Raw genomic sequence first — 24,205 nt, forward strand, 5'->3', positions numbered from 1 at the left:
CAATTCCAGTAGCACCCGGGCACTGGAAGCTGCAGCAGTGGTCAGGGAGCAGAAACAGTTCTGCTCCTATTTAAATAATAGAAGCAGAACTGCAGCCCCATCCACTGTATAGTGGTGTCACAGGGGAACTGCAGCGTCCCTACTATTACTTGAATAGGAGCAGACTGCTCCCACTCCCTGTCCACTGCTATAGCCTCCAGCAACCAGATTTTTCTGAGACAGCTGATCTCTGTGGGGTCTGGTTGTCAGACTGCCACAGATCAAATACTGATGACATATCCTATGGATGGGTCATAGGTATAAAATATGCATTAGTTGCTGAAAATCCCCTTTAAGGCTAAGGCCCCACATTGCGGAAACACAGCTTTTTTTTATTGCAGATTTTGTTGCGTTTTTTTTTTGAGCCAAAGCCAGGAGTGGATTGAGCAGAAGGGAGAAGTATACATTTTTATAGAGTTCCCATTCCTTTTATAGTAATTCTTGGCTTTGGCTCAAAAACACACAACTAAATCTGCAACAAAAAAGCTGCATTTCCGCAACATGGGGCCTTAGCCTAAGACTGAGGCTCCATGTTCCCGGAAATGCAGCATTTTCTGTTGCAGATTTTTCTGCATTGTTTTTGAGTCAATGTCAGGAGTGAGTTGAAAAGGAATGGAAAATATATAGAAAGTTCTTATACTTCTCCCTTCTTCTCGATCCACTCCTGGCTTTGGCTCAAAAACCGCAGAAAATCTGCAAAAAAAAAAGCTGCGTTTCCACATCGTAGGGCCTCTGCCTAGAAGAAATGACTTATTCTTAGGATAGGCTATTAATACTTGACTGGTGAATTTCTGAATGCTGGAGCCCCTACCAATGAGTGAGGGGGCTATGACTATACAGTGAACACCATGTCCCTTCAATATTTACCAAAGAACAGCGCTTTCAGAAGGGGGCATGGTACCTGTCACTTTCACGAAAAATATGAACACTACACTACTCAGGACTTCCGAAACATTTTTTGAAGAGGCTGCAGCACTGCTAGTATATACATTTTCCAGACATATAGTGACATATGGCGATTTAGTTATGATTTGCATGCGTCTGCATTGGCATTTTTTTATACTTCAAAAATTAAGATGTTCTGCAGCTGCACAAATACATGTGAATGAAACAATACAGGCAATGATGTGGGCAATAAGCAAAATTAAGGTAAAGATTAGAAAGAAAGCAAATTAGTTGTAGACAAGTCACTGTCTCCTGTGACACAATTGATTTCTATGGGAGCAGTGTATAGTAGTGACTGCAGGGCCGCCGATAGGCCAGTATTACTGCTACTGGCAGTCATTGTATGTCTGATTTCAGACGCAGAGGACGCAGATCTGAGTTGAACACATACGCGGCGGCTACAGCAAGGAGCTGTCACAGTTCAGCTCCTTGCTTTGCCGCTGCGTCTACACTAGTCGATGTGTAGACGCGATGCGATGACGTCACATCGCGTCTACAACTGTGTGCCAGTGAGAGAGAGAGAGAGAGAGGCGCGCAGAGAGCGGCGAGGGAACGTGGAGAAGGTAAGTATAATTGTACATTGCAGTGAAACGTGAAACTGGGGGCAGATGAAGGAGAGGACGGCATGATACTGGGGGCAGAGACGTGGGGACATGAAACTGGGGGCAGAGATGGAGGGACATGAATCTGGGGGCAGAGATGTGGAGACATGAATCTGGGGGCAGAGATGGAGGGGACATGAATCTGGGGGCAGAGATGGGGGGACATGAATCTGGGGGCAGAGATGGAGAGGACATGAATCTGGGGGCAGAGATGGGGGACATGAATCTGGGGGCAGAGATGTGGGGACATGAATCTGGGGGCAGAGATGGGGGGACATGAATCTGGGGGCAGAGATGGGGGGACATGAATCTGGGGGCAGAGATGGAGGGACATGAATCTGGGGGCAGAGATGTGGAAACATGAATCTGGGGGCAGAGATGGAGGGGACATGAATCTGGGGGCAGAGATGGGGGGACATGAATCTGGGGGCAGAGATGGAGAGGACATGAATCTGGGGGCAGAGATGGGGGACATGAATCTGGGGGCAGAGATGTGGGGACATGAATCTGGGGGCAGAGATGGGGGACATGAATCTGGGGGCAGAGATGGGGGGACATGAATCTGGGGCAGAGATGGGGGGACATGAATCTGGGGGCAGAGATGGGGGGACATGAATCTGGGGGCAGAGATGGAGGGACATGAATCTGGGGGCAGAGATGGAGGGACATGAAACTGGGGGCAGATGAAGGGTGTATATGAAGCTGGGGGAGAGATAGTGGGGGGACATAATTTACGGGTGACTGTAGGAGGATTATACTGTGTTTGGGCACATGAAAAATTAATGAGAATGGGAGGAGTCAATATAAAAGTGGGCGGGGCCAAATTTACCACGGCGCGCAGAGCACACCACACATTTTGTCCCTCTTTTGGTTCTTCAAAAGTTGGGAGGTATGGGTACAGGGGGCAATGGAAAGATGTTAGAAGGTGGACGGGGGGGGGGGATTGTTGGGGCATCGGGTGTGCGGCACTGCGGAGAGGGAACTGGGGCAATAATATATAATATATAAGTTTTTAGCTGGAGAACTACAAGGCACACAATGCCTCCAAAGGTATGTGTGCTTTGTATTAATAATGATGTAGGCTGCTATGCTACTAGCATAGCAGCCTGTTTGGGGGTGGGACTTTCACTTTAAAGGAGTGTTCACATTGCGTTTTTGGCCTCCCTTGCCGGGATACGTTGGTAACCAGTCACAATCAGCTACCTACTTATCCCTGCACGGAGAACTGCAAGCCCCCCTTTTTTTTTAATGGCCAGTTCTTCGTACAGGGATAAGTTGACAGCTGATTCTGACTGGTTACCAACGTATCCCGGCAAGGGAGGCCAAAAACGCAATGTGAATAAGCCCTGAGGATTTATTAGGAGGGCTCTTATAAATGGTGTTGGCTCTCTATAGGCGCTTTCACACGTAACAGATTTTACCTGCAAATAGAATCTGATTAAGCCTTGTAATGCAGCTAAATAAAGGGAAATTTAATACATAATTGGTATGTCGCAAAATAAAGTAGTTTTAAAATGGCAGGGGGCGGGGGGCAGACACTTAGGCTGTATGGGGCCCCAAAATTCCTGATGGCGGCCCTGAGTGACTGTATGGCCAATAATCATTAGATTGTGTCCCTCATTGTGCCCAGAGCCCCGATGTAAAACGCTAGTAAGGCTATCATGTATGACAAGTAGCTATCAGGGCCAGTGATTGCTGGTATGGCATGTCATCACTTCATAAGAAGAACCCAGACCAGTGCGGACCACGGCAGCTATTGTTTTGGTAATGTTTGCCTCTTTATTTATTCTAATTCAAGTTAAAAGTTGTAAAAATAAAATTACGTAACAAAAAATAATCATATGCTTGTATACTGCATAATGACCTCATTTTGTGTCTGCTCAGTTCCATAAGGACATGTGTCCTTGGAAATCCTCGCTATACGCCATCACTTATTCCCATGAGAGAACATCTTTGAGGCTAAGGCCATGCACAGGGAAAATGCTGCTGAATGTCCGCGGTGTTCTCCGTTGTAAAATTACAATGACATAAACCAGCTGTTTTCCCTTCAGCACACATTATGATTTTTAACATTTTGCATTTTAAAGGTTTAAAGAGCAAGAAAATCTGTATCAAACTAATGACAGTAGCTTGTAGGGAGGTTTCTACACTTTCCAAAGATGCCTTTCTAATTCTGCATGGCAGCTCCATCTTCATGAAAATCTGCATTTTATTGTTATGCAAATGAGAAGAAATGAGATTTAAGGTTGTGTCTTCTCCTGCTGGGATTTCACTCTCTGTTCTACATCTGTTATATTAAATAAGCCCAGGGGGCGGGAATATATACTCACCGGTCCCTGGTGCCTCCTAGCATGGTCCAGTCCTTTTACTCTGATGTTTTCATGTAGTGGAAGTCCTTGCTGGTTGTGATGTCTCAGGTCCCTTTGCTTAGGCCACTGATTGGCGTCATGTGCAGAGGGGATTTCCATCAGAAGAAAACATCACAGCAGCAGGAGCGGACCACACTGGGAGGCACCAGAGAATCGGGGACAGGTGAGTATGTTTAAAATAAATAAACAAAATTCACTGAAGGGAGAATAGTCCCAAAAACAAGTACCAAAAATAAATATAAAACTTCACCTTTATTTTTTGCAGATAAAAAACAACAAAAAAGGTAAAAACAAAACTCCGGCAAACCAGGCAGTGGAAACGCCAGATACTTAATGGGTGTGCACTAGCCTTTGTGCCACATCCCCTAGGGGGGTAGGACCAATATGGGCGAGTAAATGTAGTTTTAATTCACCTATTCAGCCCTCTTACTAAGAAATCCTACCTCCCTATAATATACAAAGTATGTCCGGAGTATATTGGAACTGAATTCAAAATAGTGTCAGCCTCCAACACCCAATTTCATAATGCAAAGAGTGGGAGTATCCACTTCCTCCCTGAGGATACTGTACCGCTGTCTGTGGAGCGGTCCTGCCGGCGGTCAGTGCATCGTACCGCCAGACACTTGCACTATCGTGTGGCTTATGCCACTTGTTTGCAACAATTTGACACACTATATACCCCTGAGGAGTCTCGCATGAGACGAAACGCGTAGGGTGTAGTTGCAGTAGTTATATGTACACTCACCGGCCAAAAGGTGAAGTTTTATATTTATTTTTGGTACTTGTTTTTGGGACTATTCTCCCTTCAGTGAATTTTGTATAAAGAAAAGTACTTGATATTGAGAAGTCAGTGAATTTAAAATAAATAAACAAATTATTTTTTTGTTTTTTGAATATTTTTGCGTTTTTTTGAGCCAAAGTCAGGAATGGATACTATAGGAATAGAAAATATAATGTAAGTACTTATACTTCTACCTTCTGCTAAATCCACCACTGTTCCCAATAGCGTGCGCGCGTGGGCGCCTCACCAATTGCAGCCGCCCCGCTCAGCCAGATTTAATGGCCGCGCACTCAACTCAGATCTGCATCCAGATCTGAGTTGAATACTGACGCGACTAAAGCAAGGAGCTGTCACAGCTCAGCACCTTGCTTTGCCGCGACGCTCCAACTAGTGGCTGTGTAAGAGCGATGTGATGACGTCACTTTGCGCCTACAACTGTGTGCGAGAGAGAGAGCAGTGGGGGAGCGAGGAGAAGGTAAGTTTAATGTGTACACTGAGGTGGAACGTGAAACTGGAGGCAGATGAAAGAGGGGACGGCATGACACTGGGGGCAGAGAAGGAGGGACATGAATCTGGGGGCAGAGATGGAGGGGACATGAATCTGGGGGCAGAGATGGGGGGACATGAATCTGGGGGCAGAGATGGAGGGGGGACATGAATCTGGGGGCAGAGATGGGGGGGACATGAATCTGGGGGCAGAGATGGAGGGGACATGAATCTGGGGGCAGAGATGGAGGGGACATGAATCTGGGGGCAGAGATGGGGGGACATGAATCTGGGGGCAGAGATGGAGGGACATGAATCTGGGGGCAGAGATGGAGGGGACATGAATCTGGGGGAAGAGATGGGGGGATATGAATCTGGGGGCAGAGATGGGGGGAACATGAAACTGGGGGCAGATGAAGGGTGTATATGAAACTGGGGGAGAGATAGAGGGGGGACATATAATTTACGAGTGTCTGTAGGAGGATTATACTGTGTGGGAGCACGCGAAAAATGAATGAGAATAAGTAGAGTCAACACAAAAGTAGGCGGAGCTAAATTTGCCGCGCCGCACATTTTGTCCCTCTTTCGACTTTTCAAAAGTTGGAAGGTATGCACTCAGGAGGACAGGCAGCAACCAATGGTTGTTTAATATGGCACCCGCCATATTGCTCTCTGTCCTCCTGAGCCCTGAGTGCCGGGTCGGCCCATCACTTTCCTCAGCACCAATCTGTGTGTGGGGGAGGGGGTGACTAAGGAAGGATTATTATACTATCTATACACTAGATTTGCGTTTTCTTGTTTACTACTGGTGGTACTGTTTGGCCATCAGGTCGCCCATCATTGACGGAGCCTTGCCCAGCTCACTAGCTGTTCCGCTCAGCTGCTTCCAGGGCTTAGAGGGAACATTGAAATCCACTACTGGCTTTGGCTCAAAAAACCACAGCGAAATCTGCAACAAAAACAGCTGCGTTTCTGAAATGTGGAACATCAGCCTGAGAATGATTAGAAAGAATGATAGATAGAATATTTTCCACGGGAGTGAAGTCTAAGTCTAAATTCTGTACAGATTTGGATCCCTTTAGTTAGGCTATATGCACATGACTGTATGGTTTTGTTATCTGCAAATACTGATCAGCAATCCATACATAAAAATGTCCGCATTGCAATATGAATGTCAGCCACAATCCTTGACTTTGGATATGGGATGTCCCTCACTCCTACCTAAAACCACCCAAACTACGGTAAATAATGACTTTGGAATAAATGCACAAAACACTTTATTTTGGTTGTAAAAATGGCCACAGCTTTATTAAACTCACAGAAGTAAAATAATGACAGAAGGAGTCAGGTGAAGTGCTAGACCATTGGGATTCACGAATACTGTGAGATCCCCAGCTGTCTGACATACAGCACCCGGCCAGACAGCAATAAATAAATAAAGGGGGGCAGCACGCTCCGGCTTGCAATTCTAGCAGAGCCAGTACACTTTAAGGGCACCAACGACCCTGTGCTTAACCACTGTGCCCGCCCCTGGATGACGTTACTATTACGACATCCTTCAGGCTGGCCATTTCTAAAGCTCAGCCTGTTCACCACCATGAGGTTTAACCTCCTCTATTAGTTAAAATAAGTCTACAATAACTTGCCTGCAACTTCCACCTGACTCCTCAACCGCAAAAGTAAAGCTGTGACAGTTTATCAATGGACCATGTGACACGTAATACTTTATTACACACGACTGACTAAATAATGGCAAACCCCCGACTCACAAAGAGTCATCCTACAGCACTCAGGAGAGGAAAAACCCCCTGTGGAGGAAACCTCTAGGGAACCATGGCTGGAGGACTGCCCTTCCCTTGGGCCTAGAAGGATAATGCCCAACAATAACTCATCAGTCATCTCATAATTGAATATATAGAGCCAAATACACAATTACAGCAACAAAGCAATGATACAATAATACATTAGATAGGAAAATGTGAAAAAAAAATAAAAAAAAAGAAATAAAAAACAAGTATAACATAGTGATGCAAAGAGGGCGGGAGGGCGGGAAATGCTTCATCCAGGTCTTGTGATGAGAAAGAGGATGAAGATGGGTGAGACAGGAAGTGACATCTATTCCTAACTCCTCCCTCCCTACAGTAACACACTAAGCACCATATACTAAAGCAGAACATACACAGATATATACTCCTACTACAGATATATACTCCTACACAGAACATACAGATATACACTCCTACAGCAGAACATACACAGATATATACTCCTACAGCTGTATATACACTAAAGCTGAATATACACCGATATATTCTTAAAGCTGACCCAGTCTGTATAAATCTACTCAACTACTGCACAAAGAAGAAACTGCAGGAGTTATTGGTTCCCCCATCCCAAAGTCATGTCCCCTTTGCTGATGGCTCCGGGCGTGTCTTGACTTTGGATATGGGATGTCCCTCACTCCTACCTAAAACCACCCAAACTAAGGTAAATAATGACTTTGGAATAAATGCACAAAACACTTTATTTTGGTTGTAAAAATGGCCACAGCTTTATTAAACTCACAGAAGTAAAATAATGACAGAAGGAGTCAGGTGAAGTGCTAGACCATTGGGATTCACGAATACTGTGAGATCCCCAGCTGTCTGACATACAGCACCCGGCCAGACAGCAATAAATAAATAAAGGGGGGCAGCACGCTCCGGCTTGCAATTCTAGCAGAGCCAGTACACTTTAAGGGCACCAACGACCCTGTGCTTAACCACTGTGCCCGCCCCTGGATGACGTTACTATTACGACATCCTTCAGGCTGGCCATTTCTAAAGCTCAGCCTGTCACCACCATGAGGTTTAACCTCCTCTATTAGTTAAAATAAGTCTACAATAACTTGCCTGCAACTTCCACCTGACTCCTCAACCGCCACAGAAGAGGCCATTTGACACCTTAAATGGACTCGACCGCCACCAAACTGAGTAGGAATGCACTAGCCTCTAGAAACCTTACATACTACAAGTCCCCATACTACCTGCCCGACAATACCAAGCTATGAATGTGGCTGAAAATGCAACAAAAGTGATCTGGCTGTAGTCAGAAACTAGTAAAGAGAAACAGACTATAACACTGAAATTGCCATAAACCAGTATACATGGGGATACCGCCCTACCACAAACATGTAATTGCCAACCATTTATGCAAAGAAGTACCTACTTCCCACTTATGAGGTGCGAGGTCCCACTTATGGTGGTAACTGTATACACATGATACAGATGTATATACCATGTACAAGATAACACCTCTTCAAGGAATACCTCTCCCACTGAAAACTAGAACTGTCGATTTACATACATTGGCAACCCTATACCCACTGATACTGCAAGGAAAGACATAGAGAGTATAAAGAAGGGAAGAGAGAAGTACTTGTGGTGCTGTGGCTTCTCCAGATACTACAGCAACCCCAGGGCACTTACTGGAGTGAAATAACCCTCCATTGTTGTTTGATGGGTCACAACCACATTAACAGCAAAACAAGCCATTGAATGATGCTTAGCATGATGAGAAGAAGCCCATGATCCGCTTGAGATACCGTAGTCTCTGAAGGCAGTGAGAAGGCTGTAATGTCATCTCTCAATCATTTTCAGAGCACTTCATGACCTTTACCCTTAGCCGCATGCACCGACCCAAGGGCACCAAGACTGAAAGTAGAAGCTGAAATTTTCGTCTTTGCTGGACATGGAACAGCACCATGCTGATGCTGCCCGTTCTGCAAGGAAGGGAGGGGGGGGGGGCATAGGCCTATATAACTCCTGCACACAGAGCATGGGGTTATCATGGTAAGCAGTGCTGGGCTCCATTCACTAGCTGGCTGCGATAGACACTGTACGGCACTGGCCGTATCACACTGTCAGCAACATGAAGAGAAACATGAGTTGGTCAATATAAGCGGTCATATATCTTCACTAAGAAAAGTACAAATCATCAGAAAAGGTCCTTGAAGCCATTAGATTTTTATTAAAACATGTTTGTTTTGTTTTTTTTTGGGTTTTTTTATTTAAACATTTTAAATAAAATGTTTTTCTCTCCCTCCAGCCGCAACCAGCTCCAGCTCGGAGGGTCCTTGAAGCCATTAGATTTTTATTAAAACATGTTTTTTTTTGTTTTTTTTTATTTAAACATTTTAAATAAAATGTTTTTCTCTCCCTCCAGCCGCAACCAGCTCCAGCTCGGAGGGTCCTTGAAGCCATTAGATTTTTATTAAAACATGTTTTTTTTTGTTTTTTTTTATTTAAACATTTTAAATAAAATGTTTTTCTCTCCCTCCAGCCGCAACCAGCTCCAGCTCGGAGGGTCCTTGAAGCCATTAGATTTTTATTAAAACATGTTTTTTTTTTTATTTAAACATTTTAAATAAAATGTTTTTCTCTCCCTCCAGCCGCAACCAGCTCCAGCTCGGAGGGCTCAATTTAGTGCACAGGCATGTGAAAAATGACAGCCATGACCCTAGGGACTTACCCTAACAGGGTCTTCTTAAATTTAATTAGTTTGGCGTAACCAGGGGGTCTGTTACTCTGACGGTTATCGCTCCACACCCAGGGGGCCATACCTCCGATGGTCACCCCTCTACACCAGGGGGCCATACCTCCGATGGTTACCCTTCCACACTAGGGGGCCATACCTCCGATGGTCACCCCTCCCCACCAGGGGGGTCATACCTCCGATGGTTACCCCTGCACTAGGCTACACCCAAGGTGGTTGCCAATTAAAAGTAACTTCAAGGACCCAGTAAAAAACTTATTTAATGTCAATAGTACGAATTATGATGCACAACAATAGCTATAGTTTAGGATTACATTTAGTATTAAGAAAACCCATTAGTAAATAACTATATTACATTCTGTTATACACGTTTGAAGAAGTGGCAACCCCCCCCCCCCCCAAAAAAAAAAAAAAGCAAAACAACTTGTTAGTGTATCGCAAACCACCTGTTACATAGTGGCTTGGAAGCACTTGTATGCATCCCACTCCTAAGCAATCATGTCATTTAGGGTTACATAATAAGGCAAGGCCAGTGACAGTAACAAAGTACAACACTGGCCTAAAAATTGGAGCCCCAGACACACAAGGTCCTCTCTTCTACTCGTACTAGATCACTCAGCTAGTTAGACATTTGTGTACAGTATTGTACTTATGTTGGGACTATGCATGAAAATCCCTTTATATATATATGTAACAGCATGAAATTAAAGGTGCTCTAAAAGAAACAATAACTTACATGGCTCACCCTAAATACTGTACAAGCAATAATACTAAGTCATACCAGCTCCAGAATAATCCAGAGTCGGTAATAAGGAAAGACCTAGCAGCTGAATTATACTGTTATAGGACCCCACTGAGAAATATCCCATCATATAGTATATACCATAGTAATGGGACCGGCTGCAGTGTATGATGTAACATAACATAATGGTGATCCATATACTTATCTGGATACAGACTGTAAATGCTCTTAAGACACCGGCTACATGAAGACTAAGAAATACAATAATCCGGTGCAGTATTTGTCTGATATCCATTGTCTAAGTGTGTTGGGCCCTAATACAGAGGTCATAAATAGAGCAGTAGGAATAACAACACAAGCAAAAATCTGTTTGCCAATCTGTTCCATCACACCAAATTACCCCCAGCCGCAAGCACTGGCTCAGGGGGAACTAACCACCATGTTCCCCACTGTTTACAATTTCAACCAGCTCCAAGAACCCCCCACCAATTATAAATGACCTGTATACAGTATGGCCAGTATATACAGTATGACCTGTATACAGTATGGCCAGTATATACAGTATGACCTGTATACAGGCCTGAGAAAGTACATAGAAATGATCAACTTTAACTTATCCCCAGCATGGCCAGTATTAGCAGAGCTGGAGACATATACAGGGAGTATCAGTGCGGCCTCCATTACCCTCACTACACTGTACCAGGCTGTCTCTCTCTCACCACAGGACCTCCATTACATGTGTCCTCTCAGCTCCACCATAGACAGACCCTCAGTCCCCAGCACTCATGAACAGCCTGTATTATATAGTAGTATATATGAGATATCAGCCATGTCTGCAGTGTCTATGGTAAATACATGTATGGACATGTGTGACTGTATATATCCTGAGGTAATATTGCAGTATATATATATATATATATATATATATATATATATATATATATATATATATCAGCAGTGTCTATGGTAAATACATGTGTGGACATGTGTGACTGTATATATCCTGAGGTAATATTGCAGTACACATACATACACATATACACACATATATAAATATATACACACATATACACATACACACATCAGCAGTGTGCAGTAAATACATGAGGGGACGCTGTAGCTGTATATATGAAATTTCCCCAATGTGGGACTATTAAAGGATTATCTTATCCTGAGAAATATAGTAATATACATATGATATATCAGCCATGTCTCCAATGTGTGGTAACTACAGGAGGAGACTCAGCCATGTCTCCAGTGTGGTAAATACTGTACATGAGAGGACTCTGTGACTGCAGACATCTTGTGCTAATACTGCATCATATACAGTATAGTTGGTGATACTACACTAGTAGTGCTGTGTAATGTGGTGACACCAGCGCTGTGTGAGGTGATAAATCTCAGTCTTATACTCCCTGATACAGCAGACATGCTTCATCCAGGTCTTGTGATGAGAAAGAGGATGAAGATGGGTGAGACAGGAAGTGACATCTATTCCTAACTCCTCCCTCCCTACAGTAACACACTAAGCACCATATACTAAAGCAGAACATAATACAGATATATACTCCTACTACAGATATATACTCCTACACAGAACATACAGATATACACTCCTACAGCAGAACATACACAGATATATACTCCTACAGCTGTATATACACTAAAGCTGAATATACACCGATATATTCTTAAAGCTGACCCAGTCTGTATAAATCTACTCAACTACTGCACAAAGAAGGTACTATTCCGTTATCGGGCCAGCAGCAGCGCATTTCAGCACCAGCTTTCGGGACAGCAGTTCAGTTCAGCAGCGGGAATTACAATGACATCCGAGGACTGCTGGCCCGATGCTTGTGCCCAGTAGCCAGTACATCAATGACCCCCCCTCCATCTCCTCCTCCTTCCAGTGCTGCCCCCCAGCTCTCCTTACATCTACCCCGTACCCTCTCCCCGCCACATGACTAAGCCGATGCTGGCCCGATGATAGAGGCCGTGCTTGTGTGTAGTAGGCAGTACATCGATCGATGCCCTCATCCTCCTCTTCCTTCCAGTGCTGCCCCCCAGCTCTTCTTACATCTGCCCCGTACCCTCTCCCTGTAATAGGCCTCACCGTAAATCTTGAGCAATGAATGCTACTAGATAGCCGCCGGACGCTGCAGAAAGTTTGTCCCTCCGGCTCGCTGTAGCTCACCGTTCCTATAGTCGGCGTGTTTCTTGTCAGGGCCTGGATTGAGCCCCGGTGTCTTTCCTTTCGGTCTCGGTACTAGCGCTGAGGTGAGGCCTAGTCGTGTGGCGGGGAGAGGGTACGGGGAAGATGTAAGGAGAGCTGGGGGGCAGCACTGGCAGGAGGAGAAGGATGGGGGAGGGGGGTCATCGATGTACTGGTTACTGGGCACAAGCATCGGGCCAGCAGTCCTCGGATGTCATTGTAATTCCCGCTGCTGAACTGCTGTCCCGAAAGCTGCTGCTGAACTGCGCTGCTGCTGGCCCGATAACGGAATAGTACCGAAGAAACTGCAGGAGTTATTGGTTCCCCCATCCCAAAGTCATGTCCCCCTTTGCTGATGGCTCCGGGGGTGTCTATCCTACTAATATTATGAATGTCAAAGTTTGTGTGTTTGTTACTCTATCACACAAAAATGGCTGAACGGATTTGAATGAAATTTGGCACATAGATAGATTGTAACCTCGATTAACACATAGGCTTTTTATTCCGGTAAATGACATGGATTCACGACTGTTATGAATTTATGTTCACTTACTATATTACGTTGCTCTTGCAGCAGCTTATCTCAGGTTCTGATAAGGCCAGGTCTGTTATTACTTTATGTAAACACACAGCTAACTTTCAGTCCATCCTGTACATGCATTTGCATATTATCTGATCTGCTCCAGGCAGTACTGACACACTGGATGGGAAAACACCTTTAATCCAAATTGGCAGTTTGCCACTTTTAAACATCCCGGAAAAAGAAGATCTAATTTGTCACAAAATTCTAAAACAACGACAGCTATGAACATAGCGAGAAGTCAACAGAGTTCTCCTCAAGCAGAGCTGAGGGAGATCATCAACGCCAACAACACAGTCATTATTTGGCTTCCCAGAGAGCTACTGAGATGCCGGAACAATCACGGGCACAGCACGAGGATCGAGTTCAATGGCTGGACAGCTTCAGAGCTGCTGAAATGCTGGAGCATGTGGATCATCAATGCCAACTATACGCTTATTATATGGCGTCCCAGCGAGTTGCTGAGATGCCGGAACAATCACAGGCATGGAGTGAGGAACAAGTTCCGCAGGAAGACAGCTTAATGGCTGCTGAAACACCGGAGCAGGCAAACCATCGATGGCAGCAATTTGCTGAATATAGGCGGATCATTGACACCAACAACACACAGACGAAGTCGTGGGCAGAGGCTAATGAAGCATAATTTGTGAACCCCTTTTATGGCCTGGACATAAATGTATATGGGCCCATAAACAGATTTGTGTATGGGCCCATAGAAATATACAGGTCCTCACGTTTATCCGCAATTGCTAATAAAATTACGGATGTGTGTGTGGGGCCTTAATGGTAAGAATTGTGATAACTATTATTAGTGACCTCAGAGTCAAGAGTTTGTTCCATCACATATGTACATGTAGTCTCAGTCAGTTCTACCTTTAGGGTACACGTTCCTTTTGGGATCCTCAGCAATGCTTTAAAGTGGTCACTACATTTTTGTTCACAGTTTTTCCAATCCAGATACTCCCTGTTGCTAACATGTGATGTTGTTCTGAATTCATTTATTGTAGATTGCAGAAGTCAATAAAATGAGCGCGTCACTTTCATGTGTCTCAGGATTTCTGAGGTTGCCCCGTCGTTCCCTCAACATTTTTGCTTTGCAACATTCGTGAAAAGATGAACTGTTTATTATATTTCTATGCCTCGGGCACAATCCAGTGTCTGTGAATCTGCAGCGATAGCGAAACACTTCACAACAAAGATCAATGTTATAATGCATTTATTATATATCATGTTTATCATCTTACAGTATATATTGTCTGTTGGATTATAGCGATTGTATAAGGAAAAAATATAAGAAATCGTGTTTACAGTGAATGCAGTTGATCATATCAAGTATATTCCCCATAGGGAAGGTATGAGATCTCTCTTAGATCTCTCATCTAACCTACTGATTCAAACCAAGGAAGTGCCATGGGGTCTCGCCGAAGCCAGAGGAAAGATTACATGATTTTGGGGAAGTGTTTAGAAAGCTTGCAGGCTGGTTAAGGTTTGGCAAGAACTAGAGTTTCTAATGCCAGTTTGATTGACCTTAGACAGATTTATTATTAATCTGGGTTCGTTGGCAGTACACCACTGGGAATAGCCACTGTTAGTTTTGTTGTTTGGCTTCTACAATTCAGAGACATCAGCACCGGTCTTAGAGGATGATGGAATGAGCTTATCACCTCAAGAACAAGATGAATAAGACTGTTAGGCTAAGGCCCAATGTGACATCCTGCAGCCAGTTTTGGAAATCACTGCATGTCCGCAGCATGGTTTTTATCACAAAGTGGGCATGGGATTCGCTAAAATCCCATCCACTTTGCTCTGACTATAATATGCCACGATTTTTTCCATGGCTTTTCCGCCATGGGCAAATTGCGGCATTTACACCACATGGGATCTTGGCCTTAAAGGAGTTTTCTGGGCAAAAAATGTTTTATAAAAAATGTCTATTGGTGCTAATAATGTGTTAATAAATGTACCTATATACTTTTTAGTGTGTTTTGACTAATTTCTGGTTGTCTCTGCTTTTGTTTACATCCTTCTGCTTCCGGCTATTTAACTTCCTAACTCATCTCACCTCTCTCCCCCCCAATTCCTCGCTCACCCCCATACACCCCTCCCTGTCTAGCTATCCTTCCTATCCTATATGTTCTTCCCTACCTACTTGACCCTCGACCCATATTACATACTTACCCTCCATGGCTTCTCCTGTGAGATGGCTTCTTCTCCTCCTGCACTGTGTGCGCACTCCTCAGATGAGTCACCTCTACTGCGCATGCGTACATATGCAGTAGAGATGATTTACCCTGCCAGTACAGGAGAAAGAGCCGTCTCGCCGGAAGAAGCCATAGATGGTAAGTATGAGTGAAGTGAAGCGGATGAGGGGAGTAGTAGTGACAATCCGTTTGTGGAAATGGGGAAATGGATTGTCACTGGATTATCAGAAAATGTTCCTGAGGGGGTCAAATGACCACCCCAGGGATATACATTTTTTAATAATAACATTATTTAGAAAGTAGGAGGTGGAGGGTGTTAGTGTAGATTAGTGTAGGGATTTCATATTATCCCGGACAACCCGTTTAAAGTGTAACATACATTTATTTTTTTTATATCCTGTAGGAGAGGTTCGTGAATATTTTTGTAATCAACATGGTTAACCTATCTTACTTCCTCTTAATAGAAAACAGACTGTAAAGTTCCTACTAACAATTCTCTAAGCATTGCCTGCAAGAGTCTGTTCCGTAAACCCGTACTTCATTGAGTATTTATAGGTGCAGCTTTTTCCAATGGGGGACGGTCACTTCAAATGGCCATATCACCTATTATATACAGAGCTAACAGTGAAATTATCACTTTTTTTCTAATTTGTTTTTATTTTGCTGATTGTAGATTTTTTTAAATTCTATTTTATGTACATGGATATGGGGAGGACATCTTGCCTGAACTTCTCTTCTGGTCTGTTAATAGCATTTATGGATACGCTTTACAGTATAATCATAGCCATAGGCAGCAATAGTCTGGAGCCGACTCACTGAGGTGTATGGGAGGGTTTTCTAGGCAAACTTTGTTTGGGGAGAAGGAGTAGATAAGCCGTGATAACATCTATTGTCAGTAGTGGATGTAAAGCTGGTCACTATGTGTGTTATGTATAGAGGTGTGAACTTCTATTGTAATGGAATTTGTGAAGGCAAAACCAGGAGTGAAAAAAGAGAGACATAAAATCTGTTCTTTTTATGATCTTCTATGATCTCCTTTTCGGCTTTATAAACTTCAAGTGTGAAAACATCCTTCATTTTTAATTTTATTTAAAAATATATTGGTTTGCAGTAAAAATTGCTTGGAAAATCTGATTATTATTTGTAATGCAGATTTTTTTAGGGAGTTGTAGACTTTTACAAACAGCGCCGCACCTCCCATGAAGTGACCTGAAGCGACCGCCCCGCCCTGCCCCCTTCCGCTCGGCCCTGCCCCTCCGCTCTGCCCCCTACTTCCGGGGGGGGGGGGGGGGGGGGCTTTCTGACGTCCGCCTCAGGCGGCAGAAACCCATGGTTCACCCCTGTTTACAAAGCACTGTATATAAGCCCTCAAATAGTGTGCAGTATTATGTACATGTCCCATATTCTTAATACAGTCTCCTTTTACATCCATCCGGTCAGTAGTTTTTGCACAATCGTACAGTATTTGTGGTACTATGTAATAGCCATACTTCCTGTAGGGAAATTTGAGAATGTTGTTTTCCTGAAAGTAGACAGTTCCTTTTTTTCTTACAAAAAAAGAACCACGTGTAGAATTCATCTGGCATCTGTCATACTATGTGGTTTCCGATGAGCATAGCAACCTACAAAATGCAGAACCGTATGCACAGTCTGTGAGCCAGCACGTGAGTTCCTACAGGTCTACAACATAGAGCCATAGGAACTCAGTGTCCTGCCATATGGTACCTCTTTTTAAAGGTGTGATATGGGTTCACAACCAGCATCCCTTCAGTAGGCCATTGCTGCATCTAGTCGCTACCTTTCATGGTCTCCACTTGCACCTGCGGGTGGTGTCATTTTGGCAATAGAGAACTCACCAAAGGCATGCAGTTAAGAAAGAGACAATCTAATCTTACACATTGTCAAAATCCCTGTTTAAAGGGGCTCTATCAGCAAAATCATGCTGCTAGAGCCCCACATATGCGTGCATAGCCTTTAAAAAGGCTATTCAGGCACTGTAAATGTTATATTAAACTACCCCCCCCCCCCCCCCCCCGTTTTAAAATAATAACCTAAAAAAGAATGTGCTCTACTTACGGATCGTGCACGCTGGGCAGGCATTCAGGGTGCGTCTTCATCTTCTTCCCCGCCTCTTCTTCCTCCGATGTCCTCCGGTCCCGTCCTCCTCCGGCGCTTGCTCGCGGACACTGATAAAACAAAAAATAGCCTGGGCGCATGCGCAGTAGCCGTAGCAGAAGCCGCGTGCTACTGCGCATGCGCCCAAGCTATTTTTTTTTATCAGTGTCCGCGAGCAAGCGCCGGAGGAGGACGGGACCGGAGGACATTGGAGGAAGAAGAGGCGGGGAAGAAGATGAAGACACACCCTGAATGCCCGCCCAGCGTGCACGATCCGTAAGTAGAGCACATTCTTTTTTAGGGTATTATTTTAAAAAGGGGGGGGAGTTTAATATAACATTTACGGTGCCTGAATAGCCTTTTTAAAGGCTATGCACGCATATGTGGGGCTCTAGCAGCATGATTTTGCTGATAGAGCCCCTTTAAGACCAAGTCTCAGTCTTAAATGTCACTTAAATGTCAGTTCTAACTTAAAAAGTACCCGAGTTTTCACAAAAAGTTGAAATATGTGCAGTGTTTTGATGGGCAGTCTGTTCTATCACTGTATAAACCTTCATACACGGTGTCTTATTTTTTGTCTGCTATCAGTAATCACATTATGGCTGAAACATGGTTTACATTTGTATCTGGGTTCACAAGAGTGCTTGAATTCCGTTCGGGGGTTTTCACCCCTGAACCTGTTTAAAAAAAATGCGGAGAAAAAAGTGCTGCAAGCTGCTTGCTGTCCATAAATAATATCCCATCTCCATCTCTATCTAATATCCCTTCAAGCAGCCAGAAGTAGATACAAGTACATTGAACACTTTTATTACATTGTAAGATATGAGATTTGGAGAATCTTCAGTCCTTTGCACAGAGCAACAGTTTGCATATGTGTCTGTAGACTGTGAGGAGGATAATCAGCCCCTCCCCTCTAAATTCACTGTGTGAGGAAAGAATCGCCTCCTGCCACTCACATTAGATAAGCAAGACAACATTGCAGTATCTATGGCCAAACTTCCTTTGTAACAAAGGAGTGAACTGCAAATTAGCTAAAAGGGAGACACCTATTGGCCGGAACTGTAGAGAGGTTTTTCAGGCAGAAATTACATGCTCTATTAAATAAGACAAAATTGTCTAAAACGATAGTGACTATTTAACAGAGCAGTTGCCACATGGAAAACATAGGAGGAGCCAAGCAGATTGATATACTGTCTGGTGGGAAAAGATAACCTGTCATTTATCTTTATTCTCCCTATACTTAAATAAAGCTATCTGATCATGGAGGTGGTCCTATCAGTGACTGACAATGTATGAGTGTGTATACAGATATCACTGAAAGGACTGCCCTTATGACTACACATAGAAAGAGAAAGATATCAATGAATAAATGACTGCTTATAATGAATCTTTTCCTAAAAAACTGTATATCAATCTGCTCAGCTCCTTCTGCTCTACAACATGCTGTAGATTGGACTGCATCTTCAATGTAAATAAATGTTATTGTTACTTTCTGTATCAACTTCTCACGGTTTTCTAGATCTCTGCTTGCTGTCATTCATTGTTTACTTCCAGTGGATAAAAATTAGTCCGTGGTCATGTGATATACAGACAGGTATACAGCACAGTAATCAGACATCTGCCTTGTAATGAACTGTGCAGCTGTGTGTACATCACATGACCATGGACTGTTTATCACATGACCATGAACTGTTTATCACATGACCATGGACTGATTTTCATCCACTGGAAGTAAACAATGAATGACACCAAGCAGAGATCTAGAAAACTGCGAGGCAATGATGCAGAAAGTATATTGGAAAATTGTACAATTTTTCATTATACAAACCATAATATTTATTTGATGAAATTGGACAACCCCTTTAACTCACTTCTTTGGTCTAGTGGCAGAACGGTTTGGAGAGTTTGTGCTGACAGGCTGAACATTGCTACTGGAGAATATGTCCAGCAGCCTTACAATGCGTAAAATAGAGGCTCTTTGGGGAGCAATTATTGTTCTGCAACCCCAGTTTTTCTTCTCTATGGCAGGTTCTTCTTGCATTCACACATGGTACTTGCCACTGTCCCCACCTCCTCACTCTTCGCCCTTTTGTATCTAACCCTAATTGTTGCTCCCCCCTTCACACAAGCGCCACTCCTGGGGTCACTGTCCTCCTGTCAAGGTCAGGGAGAAGGTTCCCTCCAACCCTCTCTGCAGTGTGTTACAGTCATTGCACATGGCGGCTGTCATTGCATCAGGGATGATCCCCAGGCTTGAGAGCTGCCGGCTCCTTGACACTCCCTGCACGGTCTGCACTTAGTTTCATGCTATAAGCAGCCAAAGACGGCTGGGGGATGAGAAGACAGATGGGAAGGACATCACATGGTACACGTTCTATAGGATCAATGCTCTGTTTTGTAAAATAATTGTAAAATAATTACGATTTGCTGCTGCTTTGTCTCTCTGGCTTTGACCCTTGTCTTGCTAACTTCTCTTCTGTGTTATGTTGTCTTGTCCGCGTTTTGTGTTTACACTTATCTAGAGAAGGGACTGTCGTCCAGTTGTCCCTGTCATTAGGACAGTTGTGGTTTAGGACTCATTGTCTCTGTCATTCCCTTCCTCCCAGGTTTTAGCATCAGATCTGGGGAATTGCTTAACTGACAATTCCCTTACAATTACTCAAGCCTCATACTGTCCTTTTAAATACTTCTTCGGCCATTAATACAAGAACAGCAAGTAAAGCAACACTATAGGGTCTATAGGGTCCAGTAGCCATGGGGGCTCATAGGGAAATCCATAATCAGTGAGGATGATGAAATTCTAAAGTGCAGGGGCAGAGGGTGTTAAACATAGAACCTAAGAGATCAAGAAGTGGAGAAAAGTGGACAGTGTCCCCATTCTGTCTTTCACGGCCCCATGTCGCTTCCCTCACCCCTGCCACACTGCACACAGTAACCAGTAGGACACACATTCTTTCTTTCCTCTTTCTAATGTAATAAAAGCATTTAACATGATGCAGTAAATTATTATATCAAGGGAAGAATAAGAATTGTGGAATACAATACTCTCTCTGTTATATAAGATAGGGGAAAGTCCCAGCATGAGAATACATAAGACAGTGAGCTTTACATAAGAAATCAAGACCTAACCAGCAGAAAACATCTGCTAGCAAAGATTGACTGACCATTTGTACATTCGGGTAGTGACTGAGAGTCCGTAACAGGAATCGGAGCAACGTGCTCTGATACTTTCTGCGGTAACCAGGGGGATAGCTATTGCGGGTGCAGAGGTAGCAATTGATACCAGGCCCAAAAGTCTCAAGGAGCCCAAAGGCCTCTCTACAAGATAGGAAGGCAACAGTATTATGGATAGGACATGGTAAATGGGGGCCCATTACATATTTTACATCGAGGTGGAGGAGCTTCAAGTTGGTGGTATCTGACAATGACATATATTGGTATAAAAGGCTATAACAGGCAGGCAGTAAGGGTAGCTGGCTACTGCTGCTATGGAGAGGCTATGTGACTGGCTGGCTCTGTGATGTGGCAATACTGCTGACTGCCACTGATTTGGGCATTCTACCATGTTGGCTCTATTATACATAGACTGTGGCTGGCTGGTACTGTGATGTTAGTACTTTTTTAGGTGCACAGAAGATGGAACGTATTATTAGTTGTGGGTCATTGCAGCGCTACAGTTTATTCACACAAACACTATAAAAATTTTTTTAAAAGCCAGTGAAAAAATGAGTTTTATTCACACCCCTGTTGCATCCGTTGAACATCGGTTTTCATAAGAGATGAGCGAACAGTGAAATGTTCGAAGTTCGATTCGAGTAGCCGCTCAATACTCAACTGTTCGATCGAACATCAAACCCCATTATAGTCTATGGGGAATAAATATTCGTTTAGGGGGAAACCACTATTCGACTCAGGAGGGTCACTAAGTCCACTATCACACCCCAGGAAATGATGCCAACACCCTGGAATGGAACTGGGACAGCAGGGGAAGCATGTCTGTGGGCATCTAACATGCCCAAGTCACTGTATTACGTCGGGATCCCTGTCAGCTTGCGATATGCGGGAGCTGACTTTTTCCCGTAGGAATGCATTGACCAGCGTTGATTGGCCGAATGCCATATACAGTACAGCATTTGGCCAATCAACGCTGGTTCTGCCGGAGGCTCGTCTGTAAGGAGGTGGAGTCTAAGATCGGACCAGAATGGAGACTGCTGTGGACCGATCTTAGACTCCGCCTCTTCCGGCAGAACCAGCGTTGATTGGCCGAATGCTGTACTCTGTATGGCATTCAGCCAATCAATGCTGGTCAATGCATTCCTATGCCAAGATGTAGCAGTGCTGGCCGTGCACACCGGAGATGCAGCCAAGCTGAGCGCACGGCCAGCACTGCTACACTGGAGATGTGAACCCTGCTGCACAATCAGCTTTGCTGCATCAGAGATGCGCTGAACCCTGCTGCACACTCAGCTCTACTGCATCAGAGATGCGCTGAACCCTGCTGCACACTCAGCTCTGTGCATCAGAGATGCAATGAACCCTGCTGCACACTCAGCTCTGCTGCATCAGAGATGTGCTGAACCCTGCTGCACACTCAGCTCTGCTGCATCAGAGATGCGCTGAACCCTGCTGCACACTCAGCTCTGCTGCATCAAAGATGTAGCAAGGCTGAGTGTGCACTAAACCCTGCTGCATACTCAGCTCTGCTGCATCAGAGATGCGCTGAACCCTGCTGCACACTCAGCTCTGTTGCATCAGAGATGCAATGAACCCTGCTGCACACTCAGCTCTGCTGCATCAGAGATGTGCTGAACTCTGCTGCACACTCAGCTCTGCTGCATCAGAGATGCGCTGAACCCTGCTGCACACTCAGCTCTGCTACATCAGAGATGCGCTGAACCCTGCTGCACACTCAGCTCTGCTGCATCAGAGATGCGCTGAACCCTGCTGCACACTCAGCTCTGCTACATCAGAGATGCGCTGAACCCTGCTGCACACTCAGCTCTGCTGCATCAGAGATGCGCTGAACCCTGCTGCACACTCAGCTCTGCTGCATCTCAGGACATTTCTCTCTACATTTTTCAGGTGGAAACTGGGCGGAAATCTGGTGGAGCCCTTTATAGTGTATGGGGACCGCAGGTTTCCATTTTTTGGGTTGCCAAGCAGACACAGGTGTGAACCTCGATTAAGTTAGAGGAGCAAGTTTCTTCTTTTCTGTGACCAGTGTATGTTACGTATCAAGTTGGGTTTCTTTTATTGGGATTTTTGGGAGGCTTTTATGCATGCCTCAGGGTCAGAAAAACATGGCCACTTTCTTCTAAAAACGATGTCAAACTTGGTTGTTATATTAGCTCTGCAGTACCAGACCCAATCTGTGCGCAAGAGTAGCCCAGCTTTCAGAAGAAAGCAGTCATGTTTTTCTAATCCATGTAATCCCTATAAACACAGAGACAAATATACCCCCTGGGATTATTAGTCCTTACATTTCTAGCACCTGATATAAGTGCTGATTCATTGCTATCTGCTCACGCTAATATTACTTTTAGATGCTGAGCAAGCATGACCTGGACTTCCTATTTTGCTGTCATATGAAACTTGTCTTCACGGCATCAAGTGATTAGCAAATGAAGAAATTTTAAAGCACATGATTGTGTGCAGAAATAATGGAGAGTCTGGAGGGTAGTGCAGTGTTATATCAAAAGGGATGCCATCTATACAACATCCCAGCCATCACTGATCAGTCCCCACATGACATGGCTACTCATGTGAGGATTACACATTATATTACACAATGTTTGCATATATACAAAATCCCTAAAATATAAGTAAATACTATATATTGTAATTTGGCTGATTCTCAAATTGTTTTCAATTTCTTAAGTTTTTGGCTTGACTCTCAGCTAACGGGAGAAGAAAATTTGGACTCTCAGAAAAACCATAGAACCACCTTCATTTGACCTTGTATTACTGTTGATTGTATGTTCATATGGAGGAATTTCGCACTTATCTTCAGACAGATTCTGGCTCAAAATCACCTACAATTTCGCTTGAAACCAGGCTCCATTCATTTCGATGGGAGTCAGATCCTGATTTTGAAAAGCATTGCGGAATAAACTACATTGCTTTTCTGCGGCGGTTTTTCCAGTATGTGTGACCTTAGCCTTAAGTAGATTTGGGTGAACGTGCTATATTTATGTTACCTATTCTAAAGGTATTGATAGTCCTAATGTAACATTATAGCTACACAGGGGCTGTATACCGTGTATTCTTAAGGGAACTGGAATTTAAGCAAGCATCAACCTGTTTTTGTAGACAATCCTTATCTCACATCATGTGAAGTGCATCATGTTATTCATGTATATCATAGATTGCTCCCGGGAACTCCGTCTTTTGTCACTTTGCAAAACAGCAATAATTTGCTTCTCAGACACTTTAGGATCCAAATAGGTTTACTGCAGGGTTAATGTGACTGACACTGTTTTAGGGGCAATGCATTCATGCAAATAGTAGGGTGCATTCACACTACTGATACGCTGCCTGATTCTGAACGTTAAGGGTGTATTCACACGGAGTAAACGTGGCACGCAATGCACCGCGTTTATG

This window comes from Leptodactylus fuscus, chromosome 4 (genome assembly GCF_031893055.1).
Source record: "Leptodactylus fuscus isolate aLepFus1 chromosome 4, aLepFus1.hap2, whole genome shotgun sequence".
NCBI classification, from domain to species: Eukaryota; Metazoa; Chordata; class Amphibia; order Anura; family Leptodactylidae; genus Leptodactylus; species Leptodactylus fuscus.